At 39.1% G+C, this 15606-nt stretch overlaps 1 long non-coding RNA gene across 1 annotated transcript; it reads left to right on the top strand.

Moving 5' to 3' along the window:
• The first annotated feature begins 8733 nt into the window (after positions 1-8733).
• LOC136483233 (uncharacterized) lies at positions 8734-9457 on the top strand. The gene is made up of 3 exons (XR_010765366.1): positions 8734-8869; positions 9173-9289; positions 9417-9457. It is a non-coding gene; the product is annotated as an uncharacterized lncRNA (long non-coding RNA).
• The last annotated feature ends 6149 nt before the right edge of the window (positions 9458-15606 follow it).

Genomic DNA, 15606 nt, shown 5'->3' with positions numbered 1-15606 from the left:
CCATGTGTGAATTAGATTCATCTCCATTGCTCCTAGGTGAAAGCATGTCTGCATGTCATTGAAGTCAAAGACAATTTTCCCGGCTGGGCTTCCAAATGTGCCAGTGGGGAAGCATGCTTGTATGAGGTCAATGCTCGTTGGGAGAACACACAAGTACCAATCATGGAACCTTCTCATTCCAAGTGGTAGGCACTGGATGTCCCGGTTTGGTAGGAAGGGCTTGCCTCTTTCATATGTTTTTGGGCAATCCTTTGACCATTTGATGGCATCAACATTGGATACTGCTTTGCAATTTGGTGGAGTTTGCTAGTGGTGGCCTCCTCAGAACCCCATGGTGGGACTTTTTTAACTTGGTTCTCAGGCTTGAATTGGTCATGGGAATACCACTTGGACATTGACAAAACATCTTTCATCAAAACATAAACTAGCCTTATAGTGATTGGATGCTTCTTTCGAAGTTCCGATTCAGGCACGTCCTCATCTTCTTGTGCATCACCTTCTTTAGGAGGCACTCGTTGTTCATGTATCGGCTGTGCTTGTTGAGAAGACTGTGACATCTCATCATGCACTTGCTCGATAATAGCTAGAGAAGGTTGTGGCATCTCATCAGGCACATGCTCGCTAGGAGGCAGGGAAGAATGTGGCATCTCAGGAATGTGGTGGTCACAAGACGGTGAAAATATCTCCCCGACCTCAACAACTCGCTCCAAATTTGGAAGAGGGGGAGGCGGCGAAGAAGAAGTCAATATAATGTCCCATTTGTGCCAGAGGATGAACTGCCCCATAATGTCTCCGAGTAACACCAGCCCCTCAGGAGTTGCGTAGTCTATCCTCCACTGCATGAACTTGGGCTTCACATAAGGACATCGACCCTAGTGTAGTCCGGCGGTATCTTATTATTATGGTGTAAGCCACCGAGAGGATGTGCCACACCCGTTGCCACCTCCATCACAGTGTTCTGTCGACCGCTGAGAAACACCAAGGTGCAACTAGTTGGTTCCCGTATGCGATCGACGGGGGTTGTGGCCGCAGTGGAACCTTGGCTGCTAGGAACTTTCGGAGGGCTGTCAACTAATGCCAGTTCTCTCAGCGGTGTCACTAAGATCCATGGCTCCATAGACAGTCCTTGCTCCTCTAGCGCCTTCGCAACTAGAGGCTTCACTTGGAGCTCAAGATTAGTCTCCCGGTCTCTCCCATGTTTTTTGTACATGTGCCTGTCCTCTTCGAATCCTTGCTTCCAGGTCGTCCTTCCCCCTAGCCTCCTGGTGCGGCCTATGTGCTCCTCATTTCCCAAGCCAAGGTTAAGCTTGTCTCTCTCTCTGGAAGGATTGAATGAGCCCTTCTCCTTGTCTTTAGCATATTTCAGTATCCTTGATACTGCCTCTTGGGTGTCCGGCTTTTCAAACTTAAGATTAGCGCCGGATGATTCTGTACTCCTCGTATATGTCCAATTCCTTGAGCGTACCTTCAAATTTGTCACATCGATATTCCCAGCAGCTGCGGCCTCTTCGTCCATCTTCCTAAACTACTCTTCCTTGGCATAGTAGCCACCGGGGCCTAGATGATGGTGGTGTTTGTTCCTCGTCGCCAGCTCAAAGTTACGGGCACTGAGCTCCAATGCCTTCGGTGAAGTCTTTTGAGCTATGAGCTCCTCCCATTGACTAGGAGTTATTTTGCCGAACTCGTTGAAGAGAGTTAACCCCTTTTGGATATACTTCGTGTTGAGCTCCGACCTACAACGTCGGAATGACTCTCCCATCATCCCGGAAGCATTTTTTTACCAGTTCATGCTGACCCTCCGGAAATCTAAAATTGAGCTTCAGCTGCCTATCCCATAGTTCATTCTTTTTATTCTCTAGTACCTCTTTCTAGTTAGGGATTGCTGGGTTCAATTTATCTCTTACTAGGGCCCCAATCGCATTACAGAATCATCCTCTTAATTCCTTCGGCTCAAGGATCTCCCCTGCTGGCCCGACCTCCGTTATCACATAGCATGCCTTATCTAGATATAGATTTCCTTTTCTATCCCCTCATTTCCTCTTAGGCTTGGTAGTCATGGTTGTGTCTTGAGGTTGTGGAGCAGAGGCATCATGATCCGTCTCTGTGGCTGTTGCCTCTACTCTCCTTTCCTCTACTCCGTCTTGTCCAGCGAGATGTCGCAGACGTCGAAGTCGTCTTTTCTGAGTTTTAGGAGGGACCTATATATATGACAGATCAAAGTGTTAGCAGAGGTAACACAACCAAAGCTTTAGCAAAATTTACAAGCTAAGGCTTTTTCCTACCTTCTCGTTTGGGTCAAAATCCTTGTCCAAATCTTCCTCCGTTGGCCTCCTTCTAGCTTCACGTGGGAAAGGATCCTTGGGACTTACATATCCCTCTTCTGAGTCCTCCTCCTCCTCATCATCAACTTCTTTGCCTTCAGCAGCCTCTCCTACTCCCCCTTCCTCCTCGTCACACTGCTCCTGAGTAAGCATCACATCTAGATCCTTTTCTACCTCGTTATCGAACTGCTCCTGAGTAAGCTGGTCCTCTAGTGCTTGCTCCTCATAGGTTGGTTGCTCATCATGCTCGGGGCATCGTGCTGCACTGTCTGGTGTCCGTGACATTATTTCGAGCTTTGTTCTAATAGATGCAAGAAAGTGTGCTTTAGGTACGCGAGAAGGTATAAGAAATCAAAAAAGGTCTATAAACCAAAGTAGTCCTATAAAACAACAATATATAAAAAATGAGAAATAGCAGTAGTAGAGGCCTTAGAAACATCTCAATCATCATCTGATCTTGAACTTGGAGCATCAAGGCATCATAACAGAGAAGAGAGGAGAAGTTAATGTATGGGTGGCTGCTAATGATGCCAAGTTCCTCACAAGTTCTTGATCATCAGCTCATATTCCAAATAATGTATGGACTTAGACAATTTCATCATCGGTAAAATAAAGGAGAGGAGAGGAGAGGGGAGATTTAGCAAAAAAAAAGCAATAGCTGCGTAACAAACATAGAGAGGAAAAGGTGTAAAAAAGCAGCTGCTGCTTCCCAAACATAGAGGATAGGAAAGGTGGCAAAAATAGAGGAGAGGGGAGTTTTGCCAAAAAAAGCAGGTGCTGCTTTCCAAAAAAAGCAACAGCTGCCATACTGACTTTGCTCGATCACACATGAACATCATATGCTTAATATCTTCCGAACCTGATAGGCAGATCGAACAATCAGAAGTAGTAGACAGTAGTATTAGGGAAGTAGTAGAAGTAGTAGAGGTAGCAAAAAAAGCTTATGGTAGAAGACAGAAGTAGAAGTAGTAAACAGTAGTAGTAGGGAAGTAGTAGAAGTAGCAAAAAAAGCTTATAGTAGAAGTAGTAGTAGGAGTACAGAGTATAGAACAGAGTAGCTGCACAGCAAAGTAAGCAAAAAGGGAGGGAGGAGGTGAGAGTTTGCCAAAAAAAGGCAGCTGCTGGTTGCCAAAAAAAATAGAGCAGCTGCTGCCAAACATAGAAGTAGTAGAAGTAGTAGACAGAAGACCAGAAGTAGTAGTAGGGAAGTAGTAGACAGAAGTAGAAGGGAAGACAGAAGTAGAAGTAGTAGACAATAGTAGTAGGGAAGTAGTAGAAGTAGCAAAAAAAGCTTATAGTAGAAGTAGTAGGAGGAGTACAGAGTATAGTACAGAGTAGCTGCACATCAAAGCAAGCAAAAGAGGAGAGAGGAGGTGAGAGTTTGCCATAAAAAGGTAGCTGCTGGTTGCTAAAAAAATAGAGCAGCTGCTGCCAAACATAGAAGTAGTAGAGGTAGTAGACAGAAGACCAGAAGTAGTAGTAGGGAAGTAGTAGACAGAAGTAGTAGGGAAGACAGAAGTAGAAGTAGTAGACAGTAGTTGTAGGGAAGTAGGTAGGAACAGAAAATATTAACACTAGCACACCGAACTATGTGTTTAGCTAAATTGCACACATCAATTGCAATAGGTGGTAAGTGATCAATTTTGACATAGCAGGTTAAACATATAAGTGTCATTTATGAACACTTATCGGTTGCCACCCCTTCATGTAATGCTATCATTAATAGTGCAAACCTAGTGGAATGTAATGTCAATAGCATTTGAGTAGCATGCCACAACAAAATAACTGAAATAAATTTCATTTTAAGAAACTTGCCACAGACAGATAATCTAAATTGCTAAAAGAAATTGGGTACACTCTATATACGAGATTGCAGAACATCATCAATAACAAGGATAACCAAAATCGCAAACCTTAGATGACATGACCAAAACTTAACAACGTAAAAATGGTTCGCCGGAACAACTGAAATATGATTTGAGGTGAATTCACAGACCGCAACATACGAGCAGACCACAACGGTGGGGAGAAGCAACAACAAGCGGGCTGCAAGAGCTGAGCACAACGGGAATGGTGGCGGAGAAGAAGGCAATACCTATCTTAGCACCAAAAGGACGGTATTTGACGGGCTGCAGAAGGGTGAACTGAGCACAATGAAAACAATGGCGGAGATGCTGACATCACCTATTTGGGAACCAATGGGGTGGTATTGGATGGCAGTGGGACCGAGAGCTGCGGCCACTGCAGCGGGATCGGCCGAACACAGAAAGGAAGAGATGCAGACCAAATTGGTTTGTACTCAATAGAACAATGAAAAAAAGCCAAGATAGCTGATGCAATCATTCTAAAACTGAACTCTGAATTTTTCTTTTGCCGGCAGGCATACATCAAAAACTAGAACATCATAGCAGTGATGAATTATACCATGTATCAAATATTCACCAATGCTAGACAAATTCATTACCTTACTATTCATCCAAATAAGCAAGCTAGTGATGCATCGATGACACCTGATGGACTGAATTTAGTTTGCTACTGTCATTGTTTGCCTGAAAGAAGAAGCAAGTTATGTGCTACGCTGCTGCAGAACAGAGACAATACAACATCTCGAATTGGTGCACTAGCTTGCATTGCCACTTGCTGCAATGGTATAGCTGATTAGCAGGTGGAACAAAAAACCTGAGCAGGCTGCTAGTACTACAAGATATGAAACACAACGACCGTAGAAAACCAAGGAATAAACAAGCAAAGTGTGACTGCTGCTGTTGTAAATCGTCAAACTGCAGAACAGAAAAATATTAACACTAGCACACCGAACTATGTGTTTAGCTAAATTGCACACATCAATTGCAATAGGTGGTAAGTGATCAATTTTGACATAGCACGTTAAACATATAAGTGTCATTTATGAACACTTATCGGTTGCCACCCCTTCATGTAATGCTATCATTAATAGTGCAAACCTAGTGGAATGTAATGTCAATAGCATTTGAGTAGCACGCCACAACAAAATAACTGAAATAAATTTCATTTTAAGAAACTTGCCATAGACAGATAATCTAAATTGCTAAAAAAAATTGTGTACACTCTATATACTATTCTAAAAACAAGAACATATGGGATTGCAGAACATCATCAATAACAAGGATAACCAAAATCGCAAACCTTAGATGTCATGACCAAAACTTAACAACATAAAAATGGTTCGCTGGAACAACTGAAATATGATTTGAGGTAAATTCACAGACCGCAACATACGAGCAGACCACAACGGCGGGGAGAAGCAACAACAAGCGGGCTGCAAGAGCTGAGCACAACAGGAACGGTGGCGGACAACACCTATCTTAGCACCAAAAGGACGGTATTTGATGGGCTGCAGAAGGGTGAACTGAGCACAGTGAAAACAATGGTGGAGATGATGACATCACCTATTTGGGCACCAATGGGGTGGTATTGAATGGCAGTGGGATCGAGAGCTGCGGCCACTGCAGCGGGATCGGCCGAACACAGAAAGGAAGAGATGCAGACCAAATTGGTTTGTACTCAATAGAACAATGAAAAAAAGCCATGATAGCTGATGCAATCAATCTAAAACTGAACTCTGAATTTTTCTATTGCCGGCAGGCATACATCAGAAACTAGAACATCAAAGCAGTGAGGAATTATACCATGTATCAAATATTCACCAGTGCTGGACAAATTCATTACCTTACTATTCATCCAAATAAACAAGCGGCGGCGGTGGCGGCACGGCGAGGGTCGCAACTGATGGCTTGGAGACGTAGGGAGCAGTGATCGGTGGCGTTCAAACCCTAGCCCCATGGCAGTGCTCTGCGAGGAAGATGAATTAGAGATCTAGAGATGGAGTGAGCGGAGATGGGAGGCGCACGAGTAGGAGAGGGGTGCCGCTCAAACCCTAGCCACCATGGCTTACCGTGCGAGGTTAGAGGGCGAGCAGGCGCCGTGGAGATGGGGTGCACGGGTGCGGAGAGGGGGCGCGGGCGTTGGGAGAGGACCGGGGGTGAGGAGAGGGGGCACGGGCGTCGGGAGAGGTCCGGGAGGCAGCGGCAGCGGGGCGTGGGGGAAAAAGTGGGCAGCCTGACGGCGCCGGGAGGAAGAAGAGGGCGCCCAACCAATTCTCACCCGTGCGCCCTTATATTTATACTCAGGACGATTTCTAGGGGCGGTTCCTGATCCAGTCGCCCCTATAAATGGATTTATAGGAGAGGTTCCTGATCCAGCCGCCCCTACAAATATTTTCTATTTTTTTAATTATTAATTCTGTATTTTTATATCACAAAAACACAAAGTAATATAAAACAATTGTATATATATGCACAAATATATATTTTTTATTATTCTATATATGCAGAAATATATATAAAAACAATTGTAGTTAAAACAATATAGAAAACAAAAAAAAACAAAAATTAAAAATTGAAATTTTTAAACTTCGACTATAATTTTATGACATTAAATGAAATAAAATGAAAATATTGTAAACATAAAAGTTGTATAACTCATCAACATGGACAACTTTTATTTTGGTCATCTTGTCATGTGACTTTGTTTGAACGATTTAAAATTTGAAATTCAAACAATTTCAACTTGAAACAATATTTTGAAAGAGTAAATGACTTCAGATGAAAAACTCATGAATACCAAAGTTATAGAACTCATCAATATCTACAACTTTTATTTTTATCATATTTTCATTTGACCAAATTTGAATAGTTGAAATTTTGAATTTTAATAAATGGCAACTTCAAACAAGATTTTGAAACCTTAAATGATTTCAACAATAAAAGCTGTGAACATAAAAGTTGTTGAACTCATCACTATCTACAACTTTTATTTTGATCACTTTTTTATGTGACAAAGTATTAGTAAACATTGTTCATAAATTCACATATGACTCATAGTTTCATGAGCTATACCAGAAACACGTTGATTTGTGAACAATGTTTACTATCACCTTGTCAGATGAAGAAATGATCAAAATAAAAGTTGTAGATCTTGATGAGTTATACAACCTTGGTATTCATCATTTTTTCAGCTGAAATCATTTAATGGTTGAAAATCTCGTTCGAACTTGTAATTTTTTTAAATTTGAAAATTTCAAGTGCTCAAACTTTGTCAAATGAAAAGAATGACAAAATCAACACACTAACTTAATATGGCATGATTTTAGAAAATTTTAGGAAAAAAATCATCACATTTGGAGTTAGTATGAGGGAGAAAGACTAGTTACAAATTTTACCCAGAGATTAAAAAGAAAAATCACAACTGTTCATGATGATCAATGATGAACAAGTGTGATTTCTCTTTTTAATCTGTGGCTGAAACTTGTAACTAGTTTTTCTCCCTCATACTAACTCTAAGTGTGATGGCTTTTTTCCTAAAATTTTCTAAAATCATGCTCTATCATTTTAGTCTAGTCATCTATCTGTCACTAATTTTGAACAATTTAAATTTTGAATTTCAGAAAATAACAGCTTCAAACCTGATTTCCAAACACTAAATGATTTCAGCTGTAAAGGTGATGAATATAAAAGTGGTATAACTTGTCAAGATCTCCTACTTTTATTTTGGTCATTTCTTCATTTCATAAAGTGTTAAGTGATTTCATAAAGTTTTAGTAGTAATAGAGTCGATGTTCAAATAGATTCATCTGGATGTTGCAAACTAAAATGAAGAAATCACAGCGATCTACAGTGATTGTGTAATAGTCTTCTTGTTCTTCTTAGACAATGGAATAGAAATATCCCAGCCTCCACATTGTGAGATGCTTTAGGCGGTCCTTATTAGAATAGGTGCAAAAGCAGTAAAAGGAAAACAAAATGCTTAATAACAGCGATCTACAGCCATTATAAACCAAGTCTGCTGGTTCTGTAACTAAAGAAATAAATATAAGATATGTGCAAGAGAATGCAGCATTTTTCATTGAATACTTTTTTTCCTTGTCTCCTTTTAGTTTTGTAGATATAAACAATACTTTTTTTCCTTCTCCTTTTAGTTTTGTAGATATAAACAATGATGTCTTCATCTTGTTATACATGAAAATGAAAATGGTAACCATCTTATTAGCTTATATCACAGGCTAAGTCCCCCTTCTACTAAGAAATTGAAATCATTTATGATCCATGGGGCTTATATAGGTATCAAAGGAATAGTGAGCTTGTTTATATCCAAAAAGTTTTACAGCTCTGCTGCCAGCAGGGTTATCTAGCTTACAAGTTAACCACAACAATCCATCATATAAAGTTAAATTTAGGATCAATGTACCTTACAAGATTGTGCCATTGGTTAAAGGCATCAACTTCAATGATGCAGTAAGCCCGTTTTTTTTCTAAGTATGTGTTATGTTGCTGACTCCTTTTGATTAATGAACCACAGCTAGCATGTCAGGCCGCGTAATTGATGAGTTGGAACATTTGGATGCTTCCATTTCAGAAGGTTTTCTATCATCAACTTTGCACCAGGCCAAAAGATGGCTCATGTCTCATTCACAGCATTTAAGCTTCACTCTAATATTCCTACTTGCTTCGGTTAGTATCATTTTGTTGACATTTAAAATTTGTTTGTTCAAGTCATATTTTAGTATGTTGCATTTTTACCCTACTTGCTGACTTGCCTTGTAGCACCTTGTCAATTTAGATTGTAATAAGGTGAAGGCCCATTTAAATCGTTGAAGAAACTCACATTCACTCTTTTCTGACATTTGCATGACATATTATTGTTAAATCTTTTGAATTTTTGGTCTCACCGAAGTTTTATACTTATTGACATATTATTCCTTTCCTTATGAGATGTATGACATGGAGAAACTGTATAATTATTTCTTCTGTCAGGTGCCAAACCCTCTATTTGATCTTGCCGGTATGTTGTGTGGACAATTCAACATCCCTTTCTGGAAGTTTTTTCTAGCAACTTTGATTGAAAAGGCTATTGTTAAAGTTTGTATCCAGGTTTGTCAAACTTCTTGGTGCAATTCATATATTTGCATTTTGCTGTGAATTGTAGTCATAGTATCATGCAGATTTCTTCTCATCTCCGTTAAGACAACTGACTGTCATTTACAAATCACTTATGTAGACCACGCCCAAGATTGTTGGGAGGGATTATGGTGGTTTCAGATGACATATTTCTCTGTACCTTCTTTGTCTTTGGGGAGGAAATATATAGTCCTTGTCATAATTTGTAAGTATTCTTCTATCTGCAGCATGGACTTCTTCCATTTTCATAGATAAGTGTTTTTAGATGCGTTCAGTATTATATGATTTACCTTTAGTTACCAAGTGTTCTTCAATCTACAGCATGACCGAGTGATTATTGGTGCTGTAGCATAATTTTGATGCTCCTATGTATGAGACTGAAGTTTCTTTTCAAATTATATGTGTATGTGCGTGCTTGCTTTGCCCCTAATAGTTGTTTTCATGATATAGTGCCCGTTTTTATATGTATAATATATTTATTTAGCATGATATGTCAAGCATAAATTTCATAATTATATCTTCAACACAATGATATTCATTAATAAATAGAACGTTTGAGACGGTGCTTATGTATAATTTATTTATCATGGATGTGTCAATAACAAATTCCTTAGTTATTTTCAATACAATGAGCGTTATTAGTAAATAGAATATTTGAAGAGAATATTTGAAGTAGTGCTAATTCCCGGTGCTGTTTTTTTATACATGTTTTTTATGTGGACAGGTTGTGGTAAATCTCATTCCTTTGGAAACCAATGGAGCTACAGGCAATATATATAGGTGTGTGTAGCCTTGCTAAAGTATGTTCAGTTATTGTTGATTCTTAGATATCTATTGCACTCCTTTTGGGGTTTTTTATACTATACACATTACTATGGATCTTGCTTCTTGCCATGTGAAGAGAGCAGTTAGATGATAAGTATCTGTTCCACTTAACTGTTGTTTCTAGAATTTTATGCCATCAATTTAGGTGTGCTTCCCTAGATTTGTGTATCTATGATAAAAAACAGGTCACCCTCCATGTGTACAGCCACATCATGGCTGTCAACTAAATTTTTTTTCTCCCATGTCAGGTTCATGTTGCTGTCATTTTTATCCAAAAGTTTGTTCATTGTTGTACATCTAACCCTCCAATTTAGCTTCTTGCCATGTGAAGAGAGCAGTTAAATGATAAATATCTGTTCCACTTAACTGTTGTTTCTAGAATTTTATGCCATCAATTTAGGTGTGCTTCCCTAGATTTGTGTATCTATGATAAAAACAGGTCACCCTCCATGTGTACAGCCACATCATGGTTGTCAACTAATTTTTTTTTCTCCCATGTCAGGTTCATGTTGCTGTCATTTTTATCCAAAACTTTGTCCATTGTTTGACATTTAGCCCTCCCAATTTATTTTCATACGATGTATTTGATTTCAAATTCTTCGGTGTGCCTATGACTGTCCATTCGAACTTAGGTCGATAACTATTCATATGTCAGCCGCTATCTAAGTTTGATTGCAAGAAAGGGATAGAGTTAACATGCTCACCCTATTTAAGTTCTTTTATGCTCTCAACAATTTAACTGTATCTTATCTGCTGCTAAGTCAGGGTCATTTCTGTGTGTACGTGATTGAAAAGGTCTTCTCTCCTTACTTTAGGTCCATGAATATTATCCGAAACGTACCATTCATTCTTTTCTTACTCGAGTATTAGAAGTAATGATCCATATAAATCGACATTAAGAGATAAAACAGTATGCATCCACAAATTAATATTCGTACACATAATTGTTTCAACTATTTTCATAAGACACTATTTTTTAACAGCATGTCAGCAAGAGTATTCATATACTTTGTAGAACTTTCTCTAGAGTCAATTTGACTGAATATATTATCTTAGGTACCATTAGGTACCTTACATGGTTATATCTATTTCTTTTGTATTGACCTTTCTCGAAATATAAAAGATGATGATAAGCTACAAATCATGTATTTGTTTACTTTATGGAAATGGCAGAACAGAAGCCTATAGAACCCATCAATTTCAAACATGCTCATGCGCAGTTGGTCCAGTATTCAGTTTCATTAGTAGGAGTTCCTTTTTAATTATTCTCTGTATATTCATTAGTAGGAGTTCTTTTTTTATTATTCTCTGTATATTCAGTGTGTTCCTTGGATTAGGATATAGAGCCCTAATTGGATTAGGATATAGACCACTAATAAGGTTTCATATGGCTGTCCTTGCTTTTTCAGGCAATGCACCATAGCATTTGTAGACCTTTTTGCAGATTTCACATAAAGGTACCGCTTTGTAATTTACCATTGTTACAGTTTCGTCAGCCTCATCGAACCATGCTTATGTGCAATTACAGTATTTCCCTTTACCCAACGAAGCGTTATTGAGCAAAACTACAATATGATTCTTATTGAATAGTTTTTTTTCTTGTGGGGATATTTTACGAACTATATTTTGGTAACCAGTATGCTTTATTTGTGTATTGCAACACAAGAGACCGGCCATGTAATGGAGATTAGAAACAAACAGGATCTTAGGAGGAGCCATTGATGTTCCAATTTTACAGCTTCCTTTTCCAACCTTGCCGATGCTACTGACAACTTCAGGGTTCCTTCCTGGTGCCTACTGTAGGATGTAAACTTCTTCCTTGTTTTTAAATTGGCATATTTATTGCAATATATTAGTTATGTGCTGTCCGATTCTGCCTATTGCATTTGTAAACTGTCTCCACCATACAACTAGATTACCCAAATACAATTATTTCTTCAGTCAGTAATTTCTTTTTCCTCCAACCCTTCGTAATATCCAGACCCACCCATGTCTACTACTATAGTACAACCTAGATCTGCACAACTCTACTGATACTTTATCTTCAGACTCTGTTCTCTTCTGATGTCATTCAAGTTTCTTATGTGTATATTAGGACCTTAATCTATTGTACTGCAAACCTATCCATATTATGTTAGACCTCAGTTCACCCAAATTCCCAACTGCACGGGCGCGCGCCCTGCCACTAGTAATATATAAACTACTCCATCAAGCTGAGTAGTAAGAAGAAAGATCGATCGGCATGGAGCCCGGGAGGCAGATTAATTAATAATAAAGAACGGGACAGCACTGTTACCATATAGGAGGAGTATATCCACGTGCAGATGCAGGAGCCGAGTCATGATCTGCTTATTTTATTTTATATGTGCCGTCCGGCCGTGCCCGTGGAATGGCCTGCTGATGCACGTGCACATGCGACAGTCGTCGTCGCCGCTCCATCCGCGTCAAGCAAGCATGCATGCGTTTTCCCCAGGATGTCAACACGGGCAAAAAAAAAAAAAACATTCAACTTTGGTATGCAGCAGCTTGAAAACGATGCTCCCGGTCCTCCTTTGTTATTGGGTCGTCACTGCAAGTTTTTGACTAAATTGTTAGTGATACTAGTACTGTCGGTGGGTGGCTTGAACCGACCGTGATATGTTACATGAAAAACTTTAAAACTTTCTCATATGATGTCAGGTGAAGATGAAGTTGTAGTACTCAACGAGATCTACAACTTGTAGAAACATCCACGTTTCTTTTTCTTTTTTGTTTTGACTCGATGAGGTGCAATCATCGATACATCTAACCAAAACCTGCTCCCAGCTAGAGTACAAGTAGATTTTTAACTTCACCAGCTCCACAGCGAGAAGCCTGAGTTAAGCAAAGCCGTACGTGCCAAACGAACCTTAAATAGCTAGTAGCAGCCTTCAAATCTAAATACAGTGCCAAATAAGATGGAACCATTACAAAGTATAATGCAATCCTAGTAGCCTAGTTTACATTCTGGGAACGATAAACAGCTGCCAAGTCTATTAATCAAAGTTTGCCAAAATCTCGATATGCAATGAATCAGGTTTCCGCGATTTATGGCGATGAATTACACGTAGCATAAAGTGCAATGACAATTCAGAGAACGGATCAATTATGATCATCTCTTTTCAACTTGGAGTGAAAATGATGCATACCCATCCTCATCTTTTTTTTAGAATTACACAGTGCAACGCAGATACTCACAACGCCCGCAATCTCACCCATATGAATGCATACACGTAAACCCCTACTCCTATGAGCATCTTCGAAGACTGAGCACGTAAATCCTCGAGTGCACAACCCTAAATGCACAACACCGAAAAATCCTGGAATATTCACTTCCACAGGGAGTTCAACCTAGGACCTGATGTTCTGTAACCACAACGCTACAGGCCTTTCGCCCACCCTCATCAGTCTACAGTAGTTATCATCTCAATTTGCAGTAATGCCACACATCCGAGGATTTGTGGCAACGGACTCCATGACGTTGTAATTGATCCCACAAATTGGCCCAGGTCTAAAAGGAAAACCATACGTGTTTAGATTGCACCGTACCATTTGCGATAGTTTCCCATAATGTATATCTACCTAATTTTGACCCATGTTTACAGGTATAACTAAATGGATTAAGTCCATTTTTGACCCCCCTCAATTTTGGACTTTATCTAATTTTAACCCCTAACGACAAAACCATCTAATTTTGGTACCTCAACTATCAAAGCCATTTAATTTTGACCTAGGGCCATCTCAAAGCCGCCTCGGGGTAAAAATAATTTTAACCCCTAACTACAAAACAATCTAATTTTGGTACCTCAACTATCAAAGCCATTTAATTTTGACCTAGGGCCATCTCAAAGCCGCCTCAGGGTAAAAATTGAACGGTTTTGATAGTTGAAGTGCTAATTGTTACATCAAGGCAAGAGTTGAGAGGGCAAAAATAGACTTAATCAAGTACTTTAGTTTTTTAGGTATTTATTTATGGAAATTTTATATATTAAATTCACTTATTGATGAATATTTATATATATTACAATGTTTACCTACACTTTATTAGATTTCTATCCTAAAAAGAGGTTTTAATAAATTATCATAAATTAAAGGATGCACATGCGCCACCGTCGCCGCTCCATCCGTCAAGCTTGCGTTTTCCCCAGGGTTTCGACTTGCATCGGATGCGTCATATGCGTGCAACGTAACAACGCCTCAAGTCAAAGAAATGTTGGTCGCAAAAGCAAATCACATGGGTTGGAAAATTGCATGCAAGCATGAAAAAAAAAACTAGCCGATCGAGAATGAAATCGTCGCAGGAAGGTTGCGGACCGTACCATGTGTTTTGGGCTAGCTGAATCTGGTTTATAACTAAGTGTGCCAAACGTGGACGTCAACCAAAGGCCGTGCTGCTTCTGCATTACGCTGGCATATTGGGTTTTGGTAAACAGACATGTGGTCAGCGCATGTGATGTTGCAAAGAAAAACTAGACATATATACATCTTGCTTGGCACATTGGGTTTCTCTGGATTACGCTGCATGCGACGACTAGCTTAATTCCGGCCAAGATTCACAGTGCATGCCGCCAGATTAAAAGACGAAAAGGCACACCAAAAAATCACTTCTCGTAACGATCAACAGAAGCCAAATCTTACTAAAGTTGCCAAAATTTGAACGGGACAAGGGTTTAGGACATCAAATTAGAGCCCTCAGTATTTAAGGCCCACGATGAACTTATTTTGTGTCCTAAAAGAAATAACAGGAATCCGCAATTGTACATTTTATGCAATTTATTTATGGTGAGTGACGAATAATTGAGTGTAGCGAATGAGCAAAGGACAGCTTAATGAATGGATGAGTTATGATCATCGTCTCGTGACACACTTGAATTTGCAGTTCTCCTCATCCTCGTCGTTAATAATAACCATTTCACCATGATGAATCCACACTGTGTAGTCCTCAACAAATCCTCGCATAATCAAATGTGATTTGATGATAGTCACATCTGTCCATGCCATACGGTTCTTGCAATATTTACAAGAACAAATAATTGTATCCTTATTCTCTTTCAATGTCGTTGCATGCTTCTTTGCGGCTTCAATAAATTTATCCACCTCTTCACGGAAACCTGCCTTGAACCTTAACGAACCATACATCAAGAGTTCTTGTACTCTATATTTTACAACAATAACAAAACAAACATTAAAGGACTACTTATTCAGATATATATAAAAATAAATCGAATTAATAATTACTTGAGAATAATTGTATATACTTCAGATATATATGAATATAAATCTAATATAATTACATGAAGCATACAAACACACCATGGTAGAGAAAAATTAATTAATGGCCCATTTATCCATAAATAATTAAAATACATATTTGTTGATTACAATAAACAATTTCAAAGATAACAATTAGCAACAATTATATTTTACCCAATATCTTTCATATAAAC

The sequence above is a fragment of the Miscanthus floridulus genome, chromosome 9 (genome assembly GCF_019320115.1).
Source record: "Miscanthus floridulus cultivar M001 chromosome 9, ASM1932011v1, whole genome shotgun sequence".
In the NCBI taxonomy this organism is placed as follows: domain Eukaryota; kingdom Viridiplantae; phylum Streptophyta; class Magnoliopsida; order Poales; family Poaceae; genus Miscanthus; species Miscanthus floridulus.
Note: the sequence above shows the minus strand (reverse complement) of the source record. Positions and strands in the feature narration are given on the sequence as shown.